Source organism: Sus scrofa, chromosome 1, assembly GCF_054392235.1.
Source record: "Sus scrofa isolate SSC_HxYL_T2T_F1_AM1 chromosome 1, Sscrofa_HxYL_maternal_Yorkshire_Landrace_v2.0, whole genome shotgun sequence".
Classification (NCBI taxonomy): Eukaryota; Metazoa; Chordata; class Mammalia; order Artiodactyla; family Suidae; genus Sus; species Sus scrofa.
This window is the reverse complement of record NC_139383.1, coordinates 222019859-222042562: the sequence shown is the minus strand read 5'-3', so window position 1 is coordinate 222042562 and position 22704 is coordinate 222019859. Positions and strand designations below refer to the sequence as shown.

The 22704-nt window shown below is 35.8% G+C and overlaps 1 long non-coding RNA gene across 4 annotated transcripts in view; it reads right to left on the bottom strand.

Moving 5' to 3' along the window:
* Positions 1 to 22704, bottom strand: part of LOC102164767 (uncharacterized) — a 614073-nt gene that overhangs the window by 533248 nt on the left and 58121 nt on the right. For all 4 annotated transcript variants that reach the window (XR_014821810.1, XR_002336025.2, XR_014821808.1 and 1 more), the window contains one exon: positions 17774 to 17874. This is a non-coding gene — a long non-coding RNA (uncharacterized LOC102164767). The remainder of the gene's footprint in view (positions 1 to 17773; positions 17875 to 22704) is intronic.

Here is a 22704-nt window from a genome sequence, read left to right as displayed (position 1 = left end):
TCTGCAAATGAATTTTCTAGTTTTTCTTGGCTCCTCCTTATATTTTCTAATTCCCTTCTAAAGGAATCTGCATTACTGTTCATATGCTCTCTTAATTCCTTGATATTAAGCCTTAATTCCTTCAGTATTTTCACTACCTCCCTTTTGAACTCAGCATCTATCAGACTGCAGAGGTCCCTGTCATTGTTTGGTGCTTCATGTGAATTCTCCTGTTCCTTTAACTGGGAATGGTTTTCGATCTTCTTCATCTTGCTTATGTTTTTCTTTTTCTGTGAGTTTAGGGAAGCCAACCTGTATCTTGGAGGGCAACTTCTATGCAAGAATGTCCCATTGTATTTTGTTGGGGGTTACTCTTTATTTTTGGCATCGGAGTTTGAATGTTTGCCATCTCTTTCTTTGGTGTGAGCAGGCTATTATCCCCAGGGTGTTGGGTGTGTCTCCAGGAAGAAGGAGGCAAAGGATAGGGCTGGTAGTCAGTGCCTTGTTGCTGGGCTCTTAGCAGCAGCAAGGACCTGCAGGAAGGTGGAGAAGGTTACTCCTAGTTGCAGGGCCCTGGGAAGAGATAATGAGCCTTAGGCAGATTTATGAGGTTTCCAGAGTACTTGGCATGGCAGCAGCAGGGTGTGTGAGTTCCCAGGGGAGTGAGAGCAACAACAGGTAGTGTTTGATTGTAACGCCCTCCTCTGAGCTGACTGGAGCCTCAAGTGGTATCTTTTCAGTGACCCCTATAGTAGTTGGCCATGCCTACCTATGGAGTCAGTGATAATTGTGGTGGTTTGCCCTGCCACCTGCAGAGCACACAAGAAGCACCCTGCCTCACTTAACTCACACAGAAGGTGCTGCACAGGCTGGTCCTAGTTGCAGGATCCTGGGAAGTGACAGAGATCAAGCTTGTGGGCACTGCCGCAGCATTTGGCAGTGGCAGCAGAAGGGCAAGTGTTATCCCAGGGTTGCTAGAGCAACAACAGGTCATGTTTGTTCACAATGCCCTCTCTGTAGTGCCCTTTATGTGACTGGGGCCACAACTGGTGTTTGTTCACAGACCCCTAGAGGTGGCGGGCCCTGCCCACCTCTGGAGTTAGAGATGACTGCAGTGGTTTGCCCCTGCCACCTGTAGAGCATGTAAGAAGCACCTTGACCCACTTAGACCCCATAGGAGGTGCTGCACCAGCTACTCCTCATTGCAGGTTCCTGGGAAGGGACAGTGATCAAACATCTGGGAACTGCACAGAGTGTTTGGCAGAGGGAACAGCAGGGTCACCATCCTTTTTTAAAGCCACTGGTACACAATAACAAGAACTGGCCTAATAATATTTTTATAATTTGAAGATTTTCATAATTCAGATCCTAATCATTTGTAACAATGCACAAAATCTTAGTATTCAAGGCAATCGAAATCAAAAACATTATCACACATTGAAAAGAAAATAACTTTCCCAAGCAATATTGGCTCCAACTGGGATATCAAAAGTCAAATGCAGGTGAAGGGATCAAGATGGCGGAGGAGTAAGACATGGAGCCCACCTTTTCCCACAAATGTATCAAAAGCAAAGTCGGAGTTCCTGTTGTGGCTCAGTGGTTAATGAATCCAACTAGGAACCATGAGGTTGTGGGTTCAATCCATGGATTTTCTCAGTGGGTTGGGGATCTGGCATTGCTGTGAGCTATGGTGTAGGTCTCAGACCCAGCTGGGATCCCGCACTGCTGTGGCTCTGGCATAGGCCAGCAGCTACAGCTCTGATTTGATCCCTAGCCTGGGAAACTCCATATGCCTCAGGTGTGGCCCTAGTTAAAAAAAAAAAAAAGACAAAAATAATAAAAGGCAAAGTCTACATGTAGAACAATTCATACGGAACATCTACTAAATGCTGGTAAAAGATCTTAGAACTCCAAATAGGGCATGAGACCCTCCACTTAACTGGATAGAACAAAAGGAAAAAAAAAGGGAGAGAGAGAGAAGGAATCAGTATGGGACTAGCACTCCTGAGAGGGAGCTGTGAAAGAAAGTGGAACCTACAACCTGGGAAGCCACATAACCAACAGGGAGATCAGCCAAGTTGGAGGGACTTCAAAGACTCGGAGAAAAGTGCAGCAGCTGGACTGAGAAGAGCAAAGCAGAGTGAGAGCCACACAGATTATCAGTACCACCACCCCCAGACACCACATCCTGAGATGCCTGGGTTGGGGCTAGGTGCTGAGACTCAGGCTCCAGAGGTCAATGCCAGGGAGAAGACTAGGGTTGTATGTGTGGAGAAAGTCTAAGGGTCTAGAGAATAGTATGCCATGGGCTGGGAAGCAGAGCACCATAGCCAAGGGTACCTGGGAGGTGTGGGCTGCAGAAGAAGCAAGGCACCATTGTTAGGGCAAAGGAGGAGGGTTGGACAGCCATAGCAATCTCTTTCACTACACATGCACAGACTCTCAGAGGTGGGGTTCCTCTGGCAGAGGCTATAGGTGGTGAGGCACAACTTGCAGGTTACAAGCAATGGCACACCTCTTGTGTGAGCTACAGGTGGCCAGGCACTTCTTGCACTGGCTAAGAGCAGTGGGGGGCTAAGCATAACATGGCACCACTTGACTGGTCTACAGTTAGTGGGCACAAACCAAGGAAGTCATCTCAGACACTCAAGATGGGCATGGCCCATAACCACTAGGAGTCCATGAACAGTCATCACCTGAGTGCCTAGTCACCTCAGAAGTCAGCACAGAGGAGGCTGTGCAACCAAGCACCACCTATTGTTGCTTTCCCTCCCCTGGGAATGCACACCCTGCAGCTACCACTGCAAAATGCTCTAGGTGCTGCCTATCTTTGCTCAATATCACTCTCAGTCCCCAGGGCACTGCAACTAGATGCATCCTACACCACCATTCTGTGGGTCCTTGCCACTGTCAAAAGCCCAGGAATCAGTCACTGGCTACTAGGCCTGCCCACAGCCTCTATCTACCTGGAAGCATACACATCACCCTAAAAAGAAATTTTAAGCCCTCACAAAATACCCAGGTGAGCTTGCACATATAAATAGCCCTTGAGGGAGTTCCCGCCGTGGCACAGTGGTTAATGAATCCAACTAGGAACCATGAGGTTGCAGGTTCAATCCCTGCCCTTGCTCAGTGGGCTGACCATACGGCGTTGCCGTGAGCTGTGGTGTAGGTTGCAGACGCGGCTAGGATCCTGAGTTGCTGTGGCTCTGGCGTAGGCTGGTGGCTACAGCTCTGATTAGACCCCTAGCCTGGGAACCTCCATATGCCGTGGGAGCGGCCCAAGAAATGGCAAAAAGACAAAAAAAAAAAAAATAAAAAAAATAAAAAATAAATAAATAAACAGCCATTGAAGACAACAGTAGTTGTTTTTCATGTACTAACAGAATAAGAAAAATACAAGCACAATGAGAAATCTCAGGAACAATTCCCAGTTAAAAGAACAAGAAAATTCACATGCAGGAGCAAACAACAAAACCTACCTCTGCAATCTAACAGACACTGAGTTCCCAAAGAAGTGAAAATATTGAAGGAATTAAGAGCAAATATGAAGGAATTAAGAGCAGATAACAAACAGTAAGACAGATTACTCTAGAAAGAAACTAGAAAATAGAAGGAGAAACACAGAAAAATTAGAAAATTCATTTCAGAGATGCAAGCTGAGTTAAAACACTGAAGAGCAGAATGAATAACGCAAAGGACAAAGTTAGTGACTTGGAAGATAAAAAAAGCAAATCACCCAAGTAAGACAGCAAATAGGAAACCAAATGAAAAAAAATGTAAGCAATATAAGAGACCTATGAGATGATATAAAGCAGACCAATCTATGTACAATAGGGATTCCAGAAGGAAAAGAAAAAGAAAAGGCAATTGAGAACGTATTTGAGGAAGGTATGTCTGGAAACATTCCAAATCTACAGAAACAGATATTAAGATACGGGAAGCCCAGAGGGCCCCAAACAAGTTGAATCCAAGGCCACAACAAGACACATTATAATAAAAATGGTAAAAGTTAAAGAGAGGATTCTTAACAGCAGCAAGAAAAAAAACAAAGTGTTAATTACAAGGGAATCCCCATAAGGCTACCAGCTGATTTCTCCACAGAAACACTACAGGCCAGAAGAGAGTGGCCTGATATATTAAAAGTTATAAAAGGGAAAGATTTGCAGCCTAGAATACTCTACCCAGCAAGAATATTATTTAAAATGGAAGGAGAAGAAATACTGAAAGGTCTTTTCCAAATAAAAAAGAAGTAAGAAGAAACAGGATGGAGGAAATTACAATTGGAAAGCAATTACTTAAATAAGCCAGGAAACAGATCTAAAAGAAAGAAAATAAAAAAACTATGCAAAAGTGACAATAAACACAAGGAACAACAAAAGGACAAACATGAAAAAATTAAAAAAGGACTTCAAAATTATAAAATGTGGGGAAGAAAAGTAAGAAAATCTAGATTCTTTTTTTTTAGAATGTGATTAAGCTTCTATGACTATCAGGCTGAAGCCAACAGATATAGGAATGGGTTAAGATACTTGAAAAAAAAAGGGCCACAGAATATTACAATCACAAAAACTAAAAAGAAGAGGACACAAACATAAAATAAAAGGAAATCATCCAAACAAACAAACAAACAAAATGACCAAAGGGAAAACATAGAATCAACTAGAAAACAAGGTTTAAAATGGCAATAAAGGAGTTCCCAATGTGGAAGCATAAGGTTGCACGTTCAATCCTTGGCCTCACTCAGTGGGTTAAGGATCCAGCATTGCCATGAGATGTGGTGTAGGTCACAGACATGGCCAGATCAGATATTGCTGTGGCTGTGGTGTAGGCTAGCAGCCATAGTTCCAATTAAATCCCTAGCTTGGGCACCTCCATAAGCCACAGATGTGGCCCTAAAAAGACAAAAGACCAAAAATAAAAATAAAAATAAAAATAAAAAGGTAATAATTATATATTTATCAACAATTACCTTAAATGTCAATGGACTGAATGCTCCAACCAAAAGACATAGAGTAGCAAATAGGATAAAAAAGAAAGAGCCTATAATATGGCTATTGACAAGAGGTTCACCTCAGGGGCAAGGAACACATATAAATTGAATGTGAGGGGATGGAATGAAAGATATTTCATGCAAATGGAAAAGACATGAAAGCAGGCACTGCAATACTCATATCAGACTAAATAGATTTTAAAACAAAGGCCATAGACAAAGACAAAGAAGGACACTGTTTAATGATAAAAGGATCCATTCAAGAAGAGGATATTACAATTTTCAATATATATGTCCCTAATATAGGAGCACCCAAATACATATACCAAATACTAACAGAGGTAAAAGGAGAAATTGATGGGAATACAATAATAGTGGGAGACTTTAACTTCATACTCACATCAAGGAACAGAGCCTCTAGAGAGAAAATCAATAAGGCAACAGAGATCCTAAATGGCACAATAAAAAAGTTAGTCTTAATTGACATTTTCAGGACACTGCATCCAAAAAAAATCAGAATATACATTTTTTACACGTGCACTTGGAGCATTCTCAAGGAATGACCACATACTGGGATACAAAACTAACTTCTATAAATTTAAGAGTATAGAAATTCAAGTATCTGTTATGGACACAATGGCATGAAACTAGAAATCAAACACTAGAAAAGAAATGAGAAAAAACTGACTACATGGGGACTAAAAAACACCATACTAAAAAAAAACAAGTCAATGATGAAATCAAAAGGGAAATTAAAAAAAAAAAAAAAAACCTTGAGAAAAATGATAACGGAAATACAACTATTCAAAATCTATGGGATGATGCAAAAGCAGTGCCTAGAGGGAAGTTCATAGCAATATAGGCCTTCCTCAGAAAAGAAGAAAACCTCAAATTGGCAACTTAACTTACCATGTAAAAGAATTAGAAAAAGGAGAACAAACAAACCTAAAGTCAGCAGAAGGAAGGGAATCATAAAGATCAAGCAAGAAATCAATAAAATAGAGATTCAAAAAAAACAATAGAAAAAATCAATAAAACCAAGAGCTGTTTCCTTGACATGGTTAAAAAAAAAATTGACAAACCTTTGGCCAGACTTGCCAAGAAGAGGAGAGGAAAAACTCAACAAAGCAAATGTTATTTATCGACAAAATAAATAATGAAAAAGGAGAAATCACAATGGATACTGGAAAAATACAAAAAAACCATAAAAGAATACTATGAACAATTCTTTGTCAACAAATCTGACAACCTAGAAGAAATGGACAACTTTTTAGATACATATAGCTGCCAAAACTGAATCAAGAAGAAATATATCATATAAACAGACCAATAGAGATAAAACTGAATATGTAATAAAAACGCTCACTACACACAAGTCCAGGACCAGAGGGCTTCACAGGTAAATTCCACCAAACATACAAAGAACATATAACCATTCTTCTTAAACTTTTCCAAAAGTCTGAAGAAGAAGAAACACTCCCAAAGACATTAAATTAAGTCACTATCACTGTAATACCAAAACCAAAGATACTGCCAAAAAAGACAACTGTAGGCCAATATCTTTGACAAATATAGATCCCAAAATTTGCAGCAAAATTTTAGCCAACCAAATGCAACAACACATATAAAAGATCATACACCACAACCAAGTGGGATTCATCCCAAGTTCACAAGGATGATTCAACATACACAAATCAAGCAACCTCATATACCACATTAACAAAAAAAGTCAAAAACCACATGATTATGTCAACAGATGCAGAAAAAGCATTTGACAAACTCCAACATCCATTTATGATAAAATCTCTTACCAAAGCGGGTATAGAGAAAATGTATTTTAACATAATAAAAGCCATTTATGACAAATCCACAGCAAATATAAGGCTCAATGGAGAAAAGCAGAAAGCCTTCCCACTAAAATCTGGAATAAGACAAGTATGCTCACTCTCACCACTGTTATTCAACATAATACTTCAAGTCCTAGTCACAGCAATTAGACAAACAAAAGAAATAAAAGGCATCCAAATAGGAAGAGAAGAGGTAAAACTGTCGCTCGGAGTAGATGACATGATCCTATATATAGAAAACCCTAAGGACTCCACACAAAAACTACTTAAACTGATCAATGGATTCAGCAACATCACACGATACAAAATTAACACTTAGAAATCAGTTGCATTTCTGTATACTAACAATGAAATATTAGAAAAGGAATACAAAAATACAATACCTTTTAAAATTGCACCCCCAAAAATTAAATAACTAGAAATAAACCTGACCAAGGAGGTGGAAGACTTATATGCTGATAACTATAAAATGCTAATCAAGGAAATTAAAGCGGATTCAAAGAAATGGAAATATATACCATGCTCCTGGACTAGAAGAATTATTATTGTTATAATGGCCATACTACCCAAAGCAATCTATGGATTCAATGTGATCCCTATCAAATTACCAATGACATTTTTCACAGAACTAGAACAAACAATCCAAAAATTTATATGGAAACATAAAAGACCCAGAAATGCCAAAACAAATCCAAGAGAAGGAAAAAAAAAAAAAAAAAAAAAAAAAAAAGAAGAAGCAGGAGAGGGAATTCCTGTCGTGGTGCAGTGGAAACAAATTCAACTAGGAACCATGAGGTTGCAGGTTTGATTCCTGACTTCCAACAGTGTGTTAAAGATCCAGCATTGCCATGAGCTGTGGTATAGGTCGCAGACGTGGCTCAGATCCCACGTTGCTGTGGCTGTGACACAGGCTGGCAGCTGCAGCTCTGATTAGACCTCTAGCCGGGAAACCTCCATATGCCACAGGTGAGGCCCTAAAAAAAGCAAAAAAACAAAGAGTAGAGAACCCAGGAATCCACCCAGACACCTATGGTCAATTAATCTTCAATAAAGGAGGCAAGAATATAAAATGGAAAAAAGACAGTGTCTTCAACAAGTGGTGCTGGGAAAACTGAATGGCTGCATATAAATCAATGAAACTAGAACACACCCTCACACTATACACAAAAATAAACTCAAAATGGATTAAAGATCTAAACATAAGATAAGACACCATAAAACTCCTAGAAGAGAACATAGGCAAAGAATGCTCTGGTGTCAGCTGTACAAATGTTTTTTTAAGTCCCCCAAGACAAAAGAAATATAAACAAAAATAAACCAACGCAGCCTAATCAAACTGACAAGCTTTTGCACAGCAAAGGAAACAATTAAAAAAAAAGAAGAAGAAGAAAGAAAGAAAATCTATGGAATGGGAGAAAATAGTTTTAAATGATGCAATCAACAAGTGCTTAATCTCCAGAATATACAAACAACATCCAACTCAACACCAAAAAAAAAAAAACTAACAACCCAAGTGAAACATGGGCAGAAGTCCTGAAAAGATATTTCTCTAAAGAAGATACAGATGGTCATCAGACACATGAAAAAATACTCAACATCACTAATTTTTATAGAAATGCAAATCAACACTACAAGGAGTTACCACCTCACACTGGTCAGAATGGCCATCATTAACAAGTCAACAAATAACAAATGCTGGAGAGGGTTTGGAGAAAATGCTACCCTCCTTCACTATTGGTGGGAATGTAAATTGGTACACCACTATGGAAAACAGTATGGAGTTTCCTCAGAAAAACTAAATATAGAAATACCATGTGATCTAGCAATCCCACCCCAGGCATACATTTGGACAAAACTTTCACTGAAAAAGATACATGTAACCATATGTTCACTGCAGCACTATTCACAATAGTCAAGACATGGAAACAACCTAAATGTCCATGGACAGATGAATGGATTAAGAAAATGTGGTATATATACACAATGGAACACTACTCAGCCATAAAAAAGAACTAAATAATGACATTTGCAGCAACATGGATGGAACTAGAGACTCTCATACTAAGTGAAGTAAGTAAGAAAACAACAAATACCATATGATATCACTTATATCTGGAATCTAATACACAGAACAAATGAACCTATCTACAGAAAAAAACAAACTCATGGACATGGAGATCAGATGTATGGTTGCCAAGGTGGAGGGGGAAGGAGCAGGATGGACTGGGAGTTGGGGGTAAGTAGATGGAAACTATTATATTTGGGATGGATAAGCAATGAGAATATGCTGTATAGCACAGGGAACTATATCTAGTCACTTGTGTGGAGGATAACGTGAGAAAAAGAACGTGCGTATATATATATATATCAATGTACTTAATATGTATGTGTATATATATATACATGTATGACTGGGTCACTTTACCGTAGAGCAAAATTTGGCAGAACATTGTAAATAAAGTATAATAAAAATAAACTAAAATAAATTTTAAAAAAGAAAAAATAGTAATTATTACCTGAAATGTTAAAAAAAAAAAGTCGATTGTAAAATATTTGGAAAAGAGTATGGAGTTCCCATCGTGGTTAAGTGGTTAATGAACCCAACCAGTTACCATGAGGATGGGCATTTGATTCTTGCCTTGCTCAGTGGGTTAAGGATCCTGTATTGCCATGACTGTGGCGTAGGTCGAAGACATGGCTCGGATCCCACATTGCTGTGGCTATGGTGAGGTCAGTTGCTACAGCTCCGTTTTGACCCCGAGCCTGGGACCATATGCTGCAGGTGCAGCCCTAAAAAGACAAGACAAAAAAACAAAACAAAACATATATGTAAATCCTAGAGTTATAAAGCTTATAGGAAAAAAATGTATGACAAAATATTGTCAATATTTGTAGGTAACATTGCACTGTCCATGGAAAATCAGGCATTACCCAGAAAACACTACTATAATTTCAAAATTGATATAATAAACTTTGGCAAAATAAAATATACTGCTCACTAAAAGATACATTTAATATAACTAATGGGTAGTATATAAGTAATGACTGGAAGAAAATGTTCAAATAAATCTATCAGATGAAGGACTGCTATCTAGGATATGTAAAGCATCTTTATAACTAACTAATAAAACTTCATACCAAATTATATATCTCTTATTTTTGTTTTAAGCAAGATAATTCATTAAATAAGGATTTTGTGAATACCATGAATTAGTCATGGTAATTTTTATGATCTTAACTATAACTATTCATGGTATATAATTGGCTGTAATTTTAATTCATGTACATCATTTTATGAAACTTGAATTCTCTGTAACTATTTTGTTCACATATAGTAATATCCATACCTTGTTATTAAAAATAGGTGAATGTTAAAAAAAAAAAAAAAAGAAAAAGAAAACAATTAAAAATTGGCAAATTAGTAGTTCCCATTGTGGCTCAGTGGTTTAAAGACCCAGTGCTGTCTTTGAGATGCAGGTTCAATCCCTGGCCTGGCTCAGCAAATTAAGTATCTGGCATTGCTGCAAAGTGTGGCACAGGTTGCAGATGCAGCTCACATCCAGTGTTGCCATGGGTCATAGGCCCCGGCTGCTGCTTTGATTCCACCCCTGGTCCAGAAACTTGGCAGGTGTAGCCATAAAAAGAAAAAAAAAAGGCAAATGACTTGAAAATTTTCTTTGCAAAAGAATATATACCTATATCCAATAAACCAAAGAAAACATTCAGTATCATTAGTCATAAGAAAAAAAAGTAAAACCAAAATGAGAAATCACTTCAAATATATATATATATATATTTTGTCTTTTTAGTGCTCCACTTGCAGCATATGGAGGTTCCCAGGCTAGCAGTGTAATCAGAGCCATTGCTGCCAGTCTACGCCACAGCCACAGCAACCTGGGATCCCAGCTGCATCTGTGACCTACACCACAGCTCATGGCAATTCCAGATCCTTAACCCACTGGCCGAGGCCGGGGATCAAACCCACAACCTCATGGATCCTAGTCGGATTCATTTCCACTGTGCCACGATGGGAACTCCGAGTATTCCATTTTAAAAGACAGATTTGGAGCAACTGAAGTTCTCATATGTTATTGGTGAATGTGTAAAATGATATAAACACTTCAAATATCAGTACAAAAATTTTTTCATTAAAGAAACTCCTACCCTGTGACTCATATATATGAATATATATATGTATTTATAGTAAATATATATATTTATAGCAAATATACTATTTATGTTAAATATTTATTTACATCTATAGTCAAGAGAAACAAAAATATATATGCAAGAAAAAAATTGAATGTGAATGTCCTCAGAAGCTGTATGGATAACAGCCAAAACCTGGAAATAATTCAAATGCCCATGAGCAGGAGAATGGTTAAACAAATTGTTTTTTATCCCTAAGCATGAGATACTACTGAGCAACAAAAACAAAACAAACAAAAAATTCACGACCTACACAACACAATTAATGGACCTCAAACTCTTTTTAACTCCCTAAGGGTTATAAACCAGACATAAAGTTGTACTTAAAATATGCACAACTCCATTTATATGAAGTTCTAAAACCAGCACAACTGAAAACATGTCAAAAGAAATCAGAACAATGACCACTAGAGTTAGGGTTAGAGAATTTTCTGTGAGTAAATTCCTGAGTGCATATGTACTTGCAAAACTCAAATCAGTACATGTAACTTTAACTACATTGTACCTAAATGTAAACATTAGATGGAAAAAAGAAACATGAGAAAGGAAAACAAATCAAACAAAAGCTTATGTACAGGATACTAAAGTTGTACCCTACATTTGAATAATAGGTTGCATTTATTTACTAAAAAATATGTTATTTTACTTTTACGTATACAGAAAAACATATTTTAGATGATAGAACAAAATATTTAAAAGACAGTTTTCTACATGAATCCATGTAGATGAATAACAAGCAATTCTTTCTTTTTAATTTTCTTTTTCCCTTTGTTCTGTCATCATTTCAATCAGTCTCTCTTGTTCTTCTGTTTCTGATTCCCCTTTCTCCAGTTCTTGCTCTATCCTGGTGGTTGGATATGATGGCCCCAAATTCATAGTGGTATTTTTTTTTTCTTAACTTCAAACTAAAGAATATTCATGGATTTTTTTTTTATATAATGATTTTTATTTTTTTCCCACTATAGCTGGTTTACAATGCTCTTTCAATATTCTACTATACAGCATGGTGACCCAGTTCATAAGTATTTAAAATTCCTTTGTAATAGAGCATCAATAAGGCTTCCCTCTGGTTTTTAGGGCCTTTCTTCGTAACAAGTATTTATGAATTATATCTCGGAATAATTTTTATTCTTAAGAGAGCAAGGTTATTTTAGTTGGCAAGCTGGCCATCAGCAAAATGATGCAGTAGGTTTTGTATCTCTGGCACCTCTTCTCTTCACATTCAGCTTCATTTGCCTCCCCAGACATTTCACCTTTTCCTTCCTAGACTCCCAAGAGCAGATTACACATGGCTGCTATTCTTTGCTAAAGTGTTAGCTGATAATTAAGATGATAGCTGAAACCCAGGGTGTTAGCTGACACATTTTAAGATATCAGCCCTCCTAGTGAATTTATACTTTAATAAGGACTTTGAAAAACAATATCCTTGTTTGGTCGTTTTCATTTTAAACGCTCAGTCTTTAATACATTTCGCTTATTCTGAACATTTACAAAATATATTTTGGTTCATGAAATTAGGGTGAAACAACCATATGTATATTTAAATATATCAGCTCCTATTATCTGCCCTTCCTGCGACTATACCATTGATCAACAACATTCGAGATAAAAGAGCAAATAGATATATGGACCACATCATATTTAAAATTATAATAATTACATACTATATATTATAATTTATAATTACATCTATTTCCTTCAGCCAATGATTTTAACCCTCAAAGTGACGCTTAGTAATTTTAACTGATTTATTAAATCAAAGAATGATTGACCACAGGTTTCTCAGCCTCTAAATCATATGAATGAAATTTTGGTGATTCATTAACCAAATAAAAATGTCATAAATTCTCAAAAGAAGTATTTCATTGATCCTTTTAATGATGTTCATGTATGTTCTAATTAAGTACTTGCAGGAAAAGGAATATCATAACTTTGGAGGCTGACAATATTTTTAATAATCAAGGTAGTCTCTGCTTGTTTCAAGATCCATTCCCCTATGATTTTTGTAGAAATACAGTTTTTAAAATAGAATTATGTCTGGATAGTACCACTTTACTAGATATGTACTTTCTCATGTACTCTATATAAAAAAGCTGTTACACCACCTATGAGTTTCCTATCCAAGTAAAACATTCTCAAGATTTTCACATAAAATAACTTTTAGACCATTTATCACCCTGTTCCCTTTCATGTGAAATTTTTTTTTCAGCTTTTAACTCGTTTGCAGTAATTGATATTGTAGATGAGTAACAAATAATACGATAGGTAAGACTGAATCATAGCTCTTCTTGTTTGTTAATTAATAATTGGGAAAGCAGTGAATTTGTAGACTTTAGATAGAGAGGTTTAATTTAGCATCAGTGCAAAAGGATGAAGGATATGCTGAAAGTCAGAAGACAATACCAAAGGCATGAGTGATAGTATGGTAGAGTGAAAATAAAGGAATGACTAGAGTTAGAGGAAAGCCAGAATTCATGTTATTAGGCAAAGGATTAACTGTGGAAGATTACACCAAAACCAAAGTTGGAGTAACTAAGAGCATAGAAAAGTAGCACTAACTGAAATTTGAGGATAATTAGATCAGGTTTAGGAGCCATATGAATTCAGAAAGAAACATGCAGAAATTGGGCTATTAGAAAAATAATTAGAAATTTTCTGAAAGAAATGGGAAATTTAAAAGGGGATCGTCAAGGTATGTATGCCTAGAGACTTATATTTCAGAATTACAATGATAGAATTTAGCAGTAATTTGTGATTCCAAGAATATTTTTGTCAGTCCAGGTAGCTATAACAAAACACCATAAAACAAACTGCTTAAACAACAAAGACTTTTCATTTTGCTACCTGGTTTGCAGATGACAGTCTTTCTACTATATCCTTACATGGCAGAAAGCAGAGAGAAAAGCATTCATTTTCATAAGGCTTTTTATACAGGCACGAGTCCCATTGTGAGGGCTACAACCTCATAATCAAGTTACCTCCCAAAGGTTCTATCTCCAAACACTGTCATTTGGGGAGAAATTTCAATATATGAATTGGGATAAAGGGTGCAAACATGTAGTCATAGCAAAGAGAGGATAACATAATCAAGGAGAGACTGTGGATAGATAAAAATGAGGAATTGAGGAACATTAAATACAAGAAATGAGAGGAAAGAATAACAACTGAAGAGACTGAGAAGTAATTAGATAAAGTAGGATGAGCCTGATATAATTCACAAAAACATGGTCAAGAATATTGGAAACAGGAGAGATTGATAAGATGGCAGAGTAGGAAGACATGAAATGAAAAAAAAGCCAAAGAGTGATCTTTAGTGGGTATAGAGGGAACATATCTTAACATAATAAAAGCCATTTATGACAAACCCACAGCAAATATAATACTCAATGGAGAAAAGGTGAAAGCTTTCCCTCTAAAATTTGGAACAAGACAAGGATGCCTTATTCAACATAGTACTGGAAGTCCTAGCCACAGCAATTAGACACACAAAAGAAATAAAAGGCATCCAAATAGGAAGAGAAGAAGTAAAACTGTCACTGTATGCAGATGACATGATACTATACATAGAAAACCCTAAGGACTCAACACCAAAACTACTTGAAATGATCAACAAATTCAACAAAGTAGCAGGATATAGGATTAACATTCAGAAATCAGTAGCATTTCTGTATAATAACAATGAAATATTAGAAAAGGAATATAAAAATACAATACCTTTTAAAATTTCACCCCAAAAAATCAAATACCTGGGAATATACCTGACCAAGGAGGTGAAAGACTTGTATGCTGAGATCTATAAAACGTTAATCAAGGAAATTAAAGAAGATGTAAAGAAATCGAAAGATATTCCATGTTCCTGGGTTGGAAAAATTAATATTGTAAAAATGGCCATGCTACCCAAAGCAATCTACAGATTCAATGCAATCCCTATCAAATTACCCAGGACATTTTTCACAGAACTAGAACAAACAATCCAAACATTTATATGGAACCACAAAAGACCCAAAATTGCCAAAGCAATTCTCAGGAACAAAAACCAAGCAGGAGGCATAACTCTCCCAGACTTCAGGCAATATTACAAAGCCACAGTCATCAAGACAATGTGGCACTGGTACCAAAACAGACAGACAGACCAATGGAAGAGAATAGAGAATGCAGAAATAAACCCTGACACCTATGGTCAATTAATCTTTGACAAAGGAGGCAAGGAAAAAAAAAACAAAAACAAAAAAAACAGTCTTTCCAGCAAGGATTGCTGGGAAACCTGGACAGCTGCATGCACATCGATGAAACCGGACCACACCCTCACACCATGCACAAACATGAACTCAAAATGGCTGAAAGACTTAAATATAAGACAAGGCACCATCAAACATCTGGAAAAGAACATAGGCAAAACACTCTCTGACATCAACCTTAGAAATGTTTTCTCAGGTCAGTTCCCAAAGCAACAGAAATATAGCAAAAACAAACCATTGGGATGTAATCACACTGACAAGCTTTTGCACAGCAAAGGAAACCAAAAAGAAAACAAAAAGACAACTTACAGAATGGGGGAAAATAGTTTCAAACGATGCAACAGACAAAGGCTTAATCTCTAGAAAATACAAGCAACTGCTGCAGCTCAACAGCAAAAAAGCCAACAACCCAATGGAATAATGGGCAAAAGACCTGAATAGACATTTCTCCAAGGAAGACAGACAGATGGCCAACAAGCACATGAAAAAAATGCTCAACATCACTGATATTAGAAAAATGCAAATCAAAACTACCATGAGATATCACCTCACACCAGTCAGAATGGCCATCATTCATAAGTCCACAAACAACAAAAGCTGGAGGTGATATGGAGAAAAGGGAACCCCCCTGCATTGCTGGTGGGAATGTAAGCTGGTACAACCACTATGGAGAACAGTATGGAGGTACCTTAGAAAACAGCACAGAACTACCATGTGACCCAGCAATCCCACTCTTGGGCATTTATCTGGACAAAACTTTCCTTAAAAAAGACACATGCACCCACATGTTCATTGCGGTAGTATTCACAATAGCCAAGACATGGAAACAACCGAAAATCCATCAACCGATGAATGGATTAGGAAGATGTGGTATATATACACAATGGACTGCTATTCAGCCATAAAAAGGAAGGACCTAATGCCATTTGAAGCAATGTGGATGGAACTAGAGACTCTCATCCTGAGTGAAGTAAGTCAGAAAGAGAAAGACAAATACCATATGATATCACTTATATCTGGAGTCTAACATAAGGCACAAAGGAACCTTTCCACAGAAAAGAAACTCATGGACTTGGAGAACAGACTTGTGGTTGCCAAGGGGGAAGGCGAGGGCGTGGGATGGATTGGGAATTTGGGATTAACAGATGCAGACTATTGCCTTTAGAATAGATTAGCAATGAGATCCTGCTGTGTAGCACTGGGAGCTATGTCTGGTCACTTATGATGGAACATAATAATATGAGAAAAAAGAATATATACATGTATGTGTAACTGGGCCACCATGCAGTACAGTAGGAAAAAAAAAATAAAAGGTTAAAAAAAAAAGTGATCTTTTAAAGAGTAATTTAAGGATATTTACCAGGATAGAAGTTTAGTCACAAAGAACTGAGATGTGAGTGTGCAGTAAGTGTAGAGAGCAAGAAATCTAGCACTGAAATAGGGAGATAGTGGAGTTTGATAGGTTACTGGAGTAGAATGAAGAACATCTTACACATCAAATGCCCCTTTTTAATGATTAGGGAAACTAGAAAACTGCTGTGTGTTAAAAGAATCATTTCACATTTGTGGTACAAGTGGTTCAATGGGTCACTGACTCAGAGACGAAAGCTGACACAACTGAATAGCAATTTGTGCTCACTGATGCATCACTAAAAAATGACCTAAATTAGATAGCCCTTGTAAAAAGTAATTACATACATGAAATTAAAGAAAGTGAAATGTTAAAATACTAGATGGAAATCAAAAAGAATTACACTAATCTTGTAGAAAATAATACTTTCATTTGTTTGAGAAATATTAGTATTTACAATACTTACACTGCACCATTTCCTAGTACAGATTCATAATTTATAATAATACGGAAAAATACACATATTCTTATAAAGAGACCCAGGATGATACCTTTTAAAACTTAAAAAAAATGGTAAAGGCTTGATATTATTTTTCTTTTCCCAGGACATTAATAATATTATAACAAAGTGTAGTACGTTACAGTAACATCATTCACAGCATGTCTGGCTAAGAGTCACTGTTGGTGCACTCCTGAGTAGATTTATATAACTGATATTCTGATTGAAGATTCTAAATAAGTTGGCAACATTATTTGAGCTTCAAAAGAACTAAACGTACTAGAATATAAGATAGGGAAGTGGTATATTTTGTAACATTTCAATTGATATGGCCCTTAAAGATGGAAGGTAAATTTATTATTTATTAATATTTATAACCTCATTTTCCTAATGCACAAGTACTTTTTTCATTCAGTGTTAGTTACCATGTAATTAAAGCACAGTAATCTAGTCTAATACACTGAAAGAAATTTTTGACAAAAATCATACATTTTTAAGATAGTATTCAAATATAAACATAAATAAAACACATCACATAGTAGTTGAGGTTGAGGTGAAGGGATAGGGTATATACACACACTCACCCTTTGTCAATGTGTGGTCCTATGACCAACTTATAACCAATGGAATGAGAGTAGAAATTAAATATACACTCACTTGAGGGCCTCTCTTGCCCACAGGAAATTGTTTCTTTGGGCCTTCTATCATTCCAAATATGAGGTCATCTAATTCTGATTATGCTGAAGAACACAATTATCCTGGAACAACAATAAGAAAGAAGAAACATGGGTCCCTAAATGATCTCATCAAACAGCATTGCTTTGGTATCCTAGGTTAATCGGATTGTGACAGAAGAGGGAGAAACAATTATCTATCTTATTTAAGCCACTGCACTCCTCTTAACCAGATCAGAACTCTAAAGGAACATGTAAGAAAGGTATTTGCTTTGTCAATTACCAAAAATAATACATGATATTCACATGCAGGGTAAAACTTATGTACCACCACCTAACTCCAAGAAAGCATAACTAGAAACTATTATTGACTGTGAAAAATGAATCACCTTTTTGGAAAAGACTAAAAATTATTAAATAGTAAAAACCATCTAAAATTCTCCATTTTCCCTTTTAACTGTATAAATTAGAAAAAGAAATTTCTTCTGCCTATTCCTTCAAGTATGTACTCCATAGATACCCACACTTAGCAGTTTGGTACCTTCCCTCACCCAAACCACAGAAATACATTTCCATTAAAAAACATCTGTATCTGTACATAATACATTTACAAAATGTAATGATATAACATTCAACAACTTCTTTGCATTCATAAAAATACCAAAAACTGATTCCTAATCCAGTAAAGATCTACATTAAAATTTTTTGGAAATGCTTAGTATTTGATTCCTCTGCTACAGAGTCATTTACCATGGTTACTTAAATTGTCGCCAACATTTTACTACTATTATGTTTCAATAAATGGTAAATAGCTATATAGAGAGAGAGTACAAGAGAGTCTTTATGCACTAATGCTATTCTTTCTGTAGCTAGACTCCTTTAAGTATCATTATCCTGCCATGAAACAAGCACAATTCATTCTAAAAGACTGCCTCAAAAATGTTGGAACCAAGTTACAGGAACATAAATAATATATTTGAATGTATATCCCTCATTTTTCTACCATAAAATGTTAGGTCTTCACCTTCAGAATGTAATTAACTAAAAAGTCCTTACCAGGGCAAGATCAGATATACACACAGAGTATTCATAAATTAAAAAGTATAAGGAAAATAATTTAAATATACAAGTTCACTATGATAAAATTACTAACAATTGGTGTAGGCTGCTATATATATACATGTATTCATATATACATATATATACACACATATATATATGTATGTGTATATGTTTTGGGTATATATTTCCCATCAAAAAGCAAACAATAATTACTTTTCCCTTTTAAACTTTTCAGAAGACATTTGGTGTAAATATTCTCCTTTTGTTCATATTGTTCCCTCTAGAAGCATCAGATGGTGTAATTTGGAGTTAAACCATCACAGTAATTGAAATATGATTATATCCAAATTGCTTTCACAATTACCACGGCTTGAATTCAATTATTTTGGTTAACATGAGTGGGGGGCACAACCACAAAAATAAATAACATATTCCCTGCTGTTCATGGCTCTGAACCAAATACTACACAGGCATGAAACTAACACAAAGGACATTAACTCTCAAAGATTCACATTTGGAATTCTGCATAAAAAAATAACATAAGATGAAGAAGTTTGTGCCATGTATTAGATTCCAGATATAACTGATATCATATGGTATTTGTCTTTCTCTGACTTACTTCACTTAATATGAGTCATTATTTAAATAAAATAAATTTTAAAAAAGATGAAGTTGATCTTGACTGAAACTAACTTAATTCTTTGAAGTATTTCTCTTTTCTTTTTCTACTTTCTATCTCTTTATTTGTGGGGGTGGAGAAGCCAAGTGCTTCTTTTTAGAAAGAGTCAAAGAGAAATAGCTAGAAAACACAATCCAGTACAGTAATTGAGAAACCTGAAGTGATGTAAAGCGAATGAGGCTTTAAAAGAGGAAACTTAGGGAACTTGATTTTCCCAGGATTTGAATTACTAAAATGGAAAAACCCATATGGAAAAGAGACCACTGAGTATGTGTGTAATAAAAAGGAAATACACAATGTATATCACAGGAGAAACCAGAACAACAATAAATATCCCATGAAATGCAGGCTTTTCCATTTAAACATCAGAAGTGTTTTTACCAAGTGACAAATTCTTTAAAGATGGAAGCAAATCATGAATAGAGAGTATTGTTCAATTTAAAAATGTATAAGATCTGTGATTCCTTGCCCCAAAGTAATAGAGTACAGAACAACACCAAATTACCATTCCACCCTCATGCTATGCCTGAGGAGTACATTACTGGTAGGAAGACAGGTTTCAAAGATATCAGAAAAACATATAGAGCAAATACACATACAGAATTTCCAGTTGGACTTGTTTAATTAGATGCGGGTAACAGCAGCAAACAATGGTAAAGCATGGAAACAGAGTGTTAATGAGATTCAAATAAACCAGATATCACTGTTGGGCTACAGATAAAAGATAAGCCGCAGTATATCTGCATTTTAATAGGCTTGATCACAGTTTTGATGAATGTGCCAAAGGGACTGTTCTTTGCTCTGTTTTCACAGTGAGTGAAAAGGCAACAAAAGAGCAGTTTTGATTCTCACACTTCCTGACAGATGAGTCACATGGGATTAATACTGGAATTCATTAAAGCTAGAATTCTAGCTAAGGATCATATTTCACTTGATATATGTATTATCATTTTATAAATGCAATACTTAAGAGCCTGGTTAGCTAATTAACTGATTTTGACAACTGGGAAGAATCTGAATATATGAGTGTGTGTGTATTGTGTTTGTGTGATATGCATAAATGTATATATAGAACATAGAGAAACACACAATGCATGTCACTTTTCCAAGGAAAATTCTCTGAACAATACACAACAAAACATCAATTTTGTTGTCACTGAATAAAAGCTTCAGCTACCAAATACAGAGTAATTCTCATTATCTAACCATACATGAGCCAAGTTGCTAGAATCACAAGGTTCATTAAGAAGAAAAATTGTTTAATTAGGCAAATATTTACCAATGAATTAACTACTTAAAAATGAGTCTCCAACTAAATATTCATCACTTAGCATTAGAATTTTTTCCAGTTGGATGTTGCCTGTCAATCTTACTGAATCTCAGATGTGCAGGATATTTGACGTTACAGTGCAAATATAAAGGAAAATGAGGCCAATTTTACATTACAGATCCTGAGAGAGATGAAAGATTTCTTGAGGCTGATGAAATTGTTGTTGGAGAACTGCCCAAATTATCTATAAAGCATTGATAAAGGAATCTTTTTGAGAATTAAAATGGGTAAATAGTTGAAGAAGTTAATTTGACAACAATGTTCAATACTTCACAACACAATGGTTTGAGGAACAGAAGATCTAAGACCTTTGAAAAGTGTCAAAGATCCTGATATGCTTTTCTAAATAACATTTTTCTGAATGTGCTATAGAAGTGAATATGAAATGAGATGTTTTATCACACCATCACATAAAAGCTTTGGAAACAAAATTTAATCACTAACCTAATCCTTTATTCATGTTTTATTTGTTCTAATTAGATCATATCAAATCTAATTTTTGCTCAACACATACACAAGTCATTTCTATAAATTAAGGTATATTTTTTGTTTTTATTTACTTAAAGTATAGGTAATTTACAATGCTGTGCCAATTTCTGCTGTATAGCAAAGTGACCCAGGCATGTGTGTGTGTGTATATATTTGTGATAAATGTGATAATTTCTGCTGTAAGTGAAGTGATTCAGTTATACATATACACACATCCATTCTTTTGCAGATTCTTTTCCCATATAGATTATCACAGAATATTGGATAGTTACCTGTCCTATACAGAAGGTCCCCATTGGCCAAACCATTCCATATACCACAGTGTGTGTATGTCAATCCCAAACACCCAGTCCACCCCTCCCCTCAACCTGTCTTCTTTTGTAACCACAAGCTTATTTTCAAAATCTGTGAATCTGTTTCTGTGTTCAGGACATATCTGTTTATATGTTTAAATCATTGTCTGAATTTATCTGATTGACTTCTTTAGGTAAAGATGTCAGCCATTTTGTCAGGCTGGGAGTGAATAAGACACAGTTACCCTACAGAAGGTCACAACATATTGGAAAAGATATTCATGACAACCTTAATAATATGCCATTGTGAGAGGCAGAATAAAACTTGTAAATCCAAAAGTGAAATGAAAGTGGGTAACATGGTATCTTGGAGCACAGAAGACCACATAGACAGAGACACTATCTGATATAGAAGCATATTAAGTTGTTGAAAAAAGTTGAAATAGATAATCAACTTTTTCACTGTGAATATTCATTTCACAGGGATATGAATATATGTGATTATGTACTTATGTATTAGTTTACATCATCTAGGCTTTGTCATATTTTAAGCCTCTCTTTACATGTATAATTTACCACTAACAATATCCCACATTATTGTATCAGCTTGGAGAATTTAAAAGGTTAGAGTATAATAAAAAGTAAAAAATATAAAAATGTTAAAAATTTTAGGTATGGACAGCTGCTTTGAAAAATCTAATGTTAAGCAATGGAAAATCCTGTTTTAGACAGAAATACAGTGGCTGATTTTAAGGCTGAACACATGAAACAAAACAAAAACAATGAAATCTAAGGAAAGAGACATCTAGCAGCAAGAGTTAACACATGCTTGAAATGTTTCATGGAATGTTAGTTCTAAGCCCAGAGCTTGCTTCATGATGTCTGACCTATTCACATAGGGCCCCATGCTTAGAGGGGCCCTATGCTTGGTTTAGGACTCTACTGCCTATGTTTTGAAATTCTTTCTCATTTTAAACAACATGGCATCATTTTGCACTGGGCCCTGTAATTATGAATATGGCAAAAGCCATTACAATGTTTTCAAAGAAATCAGTGACCAA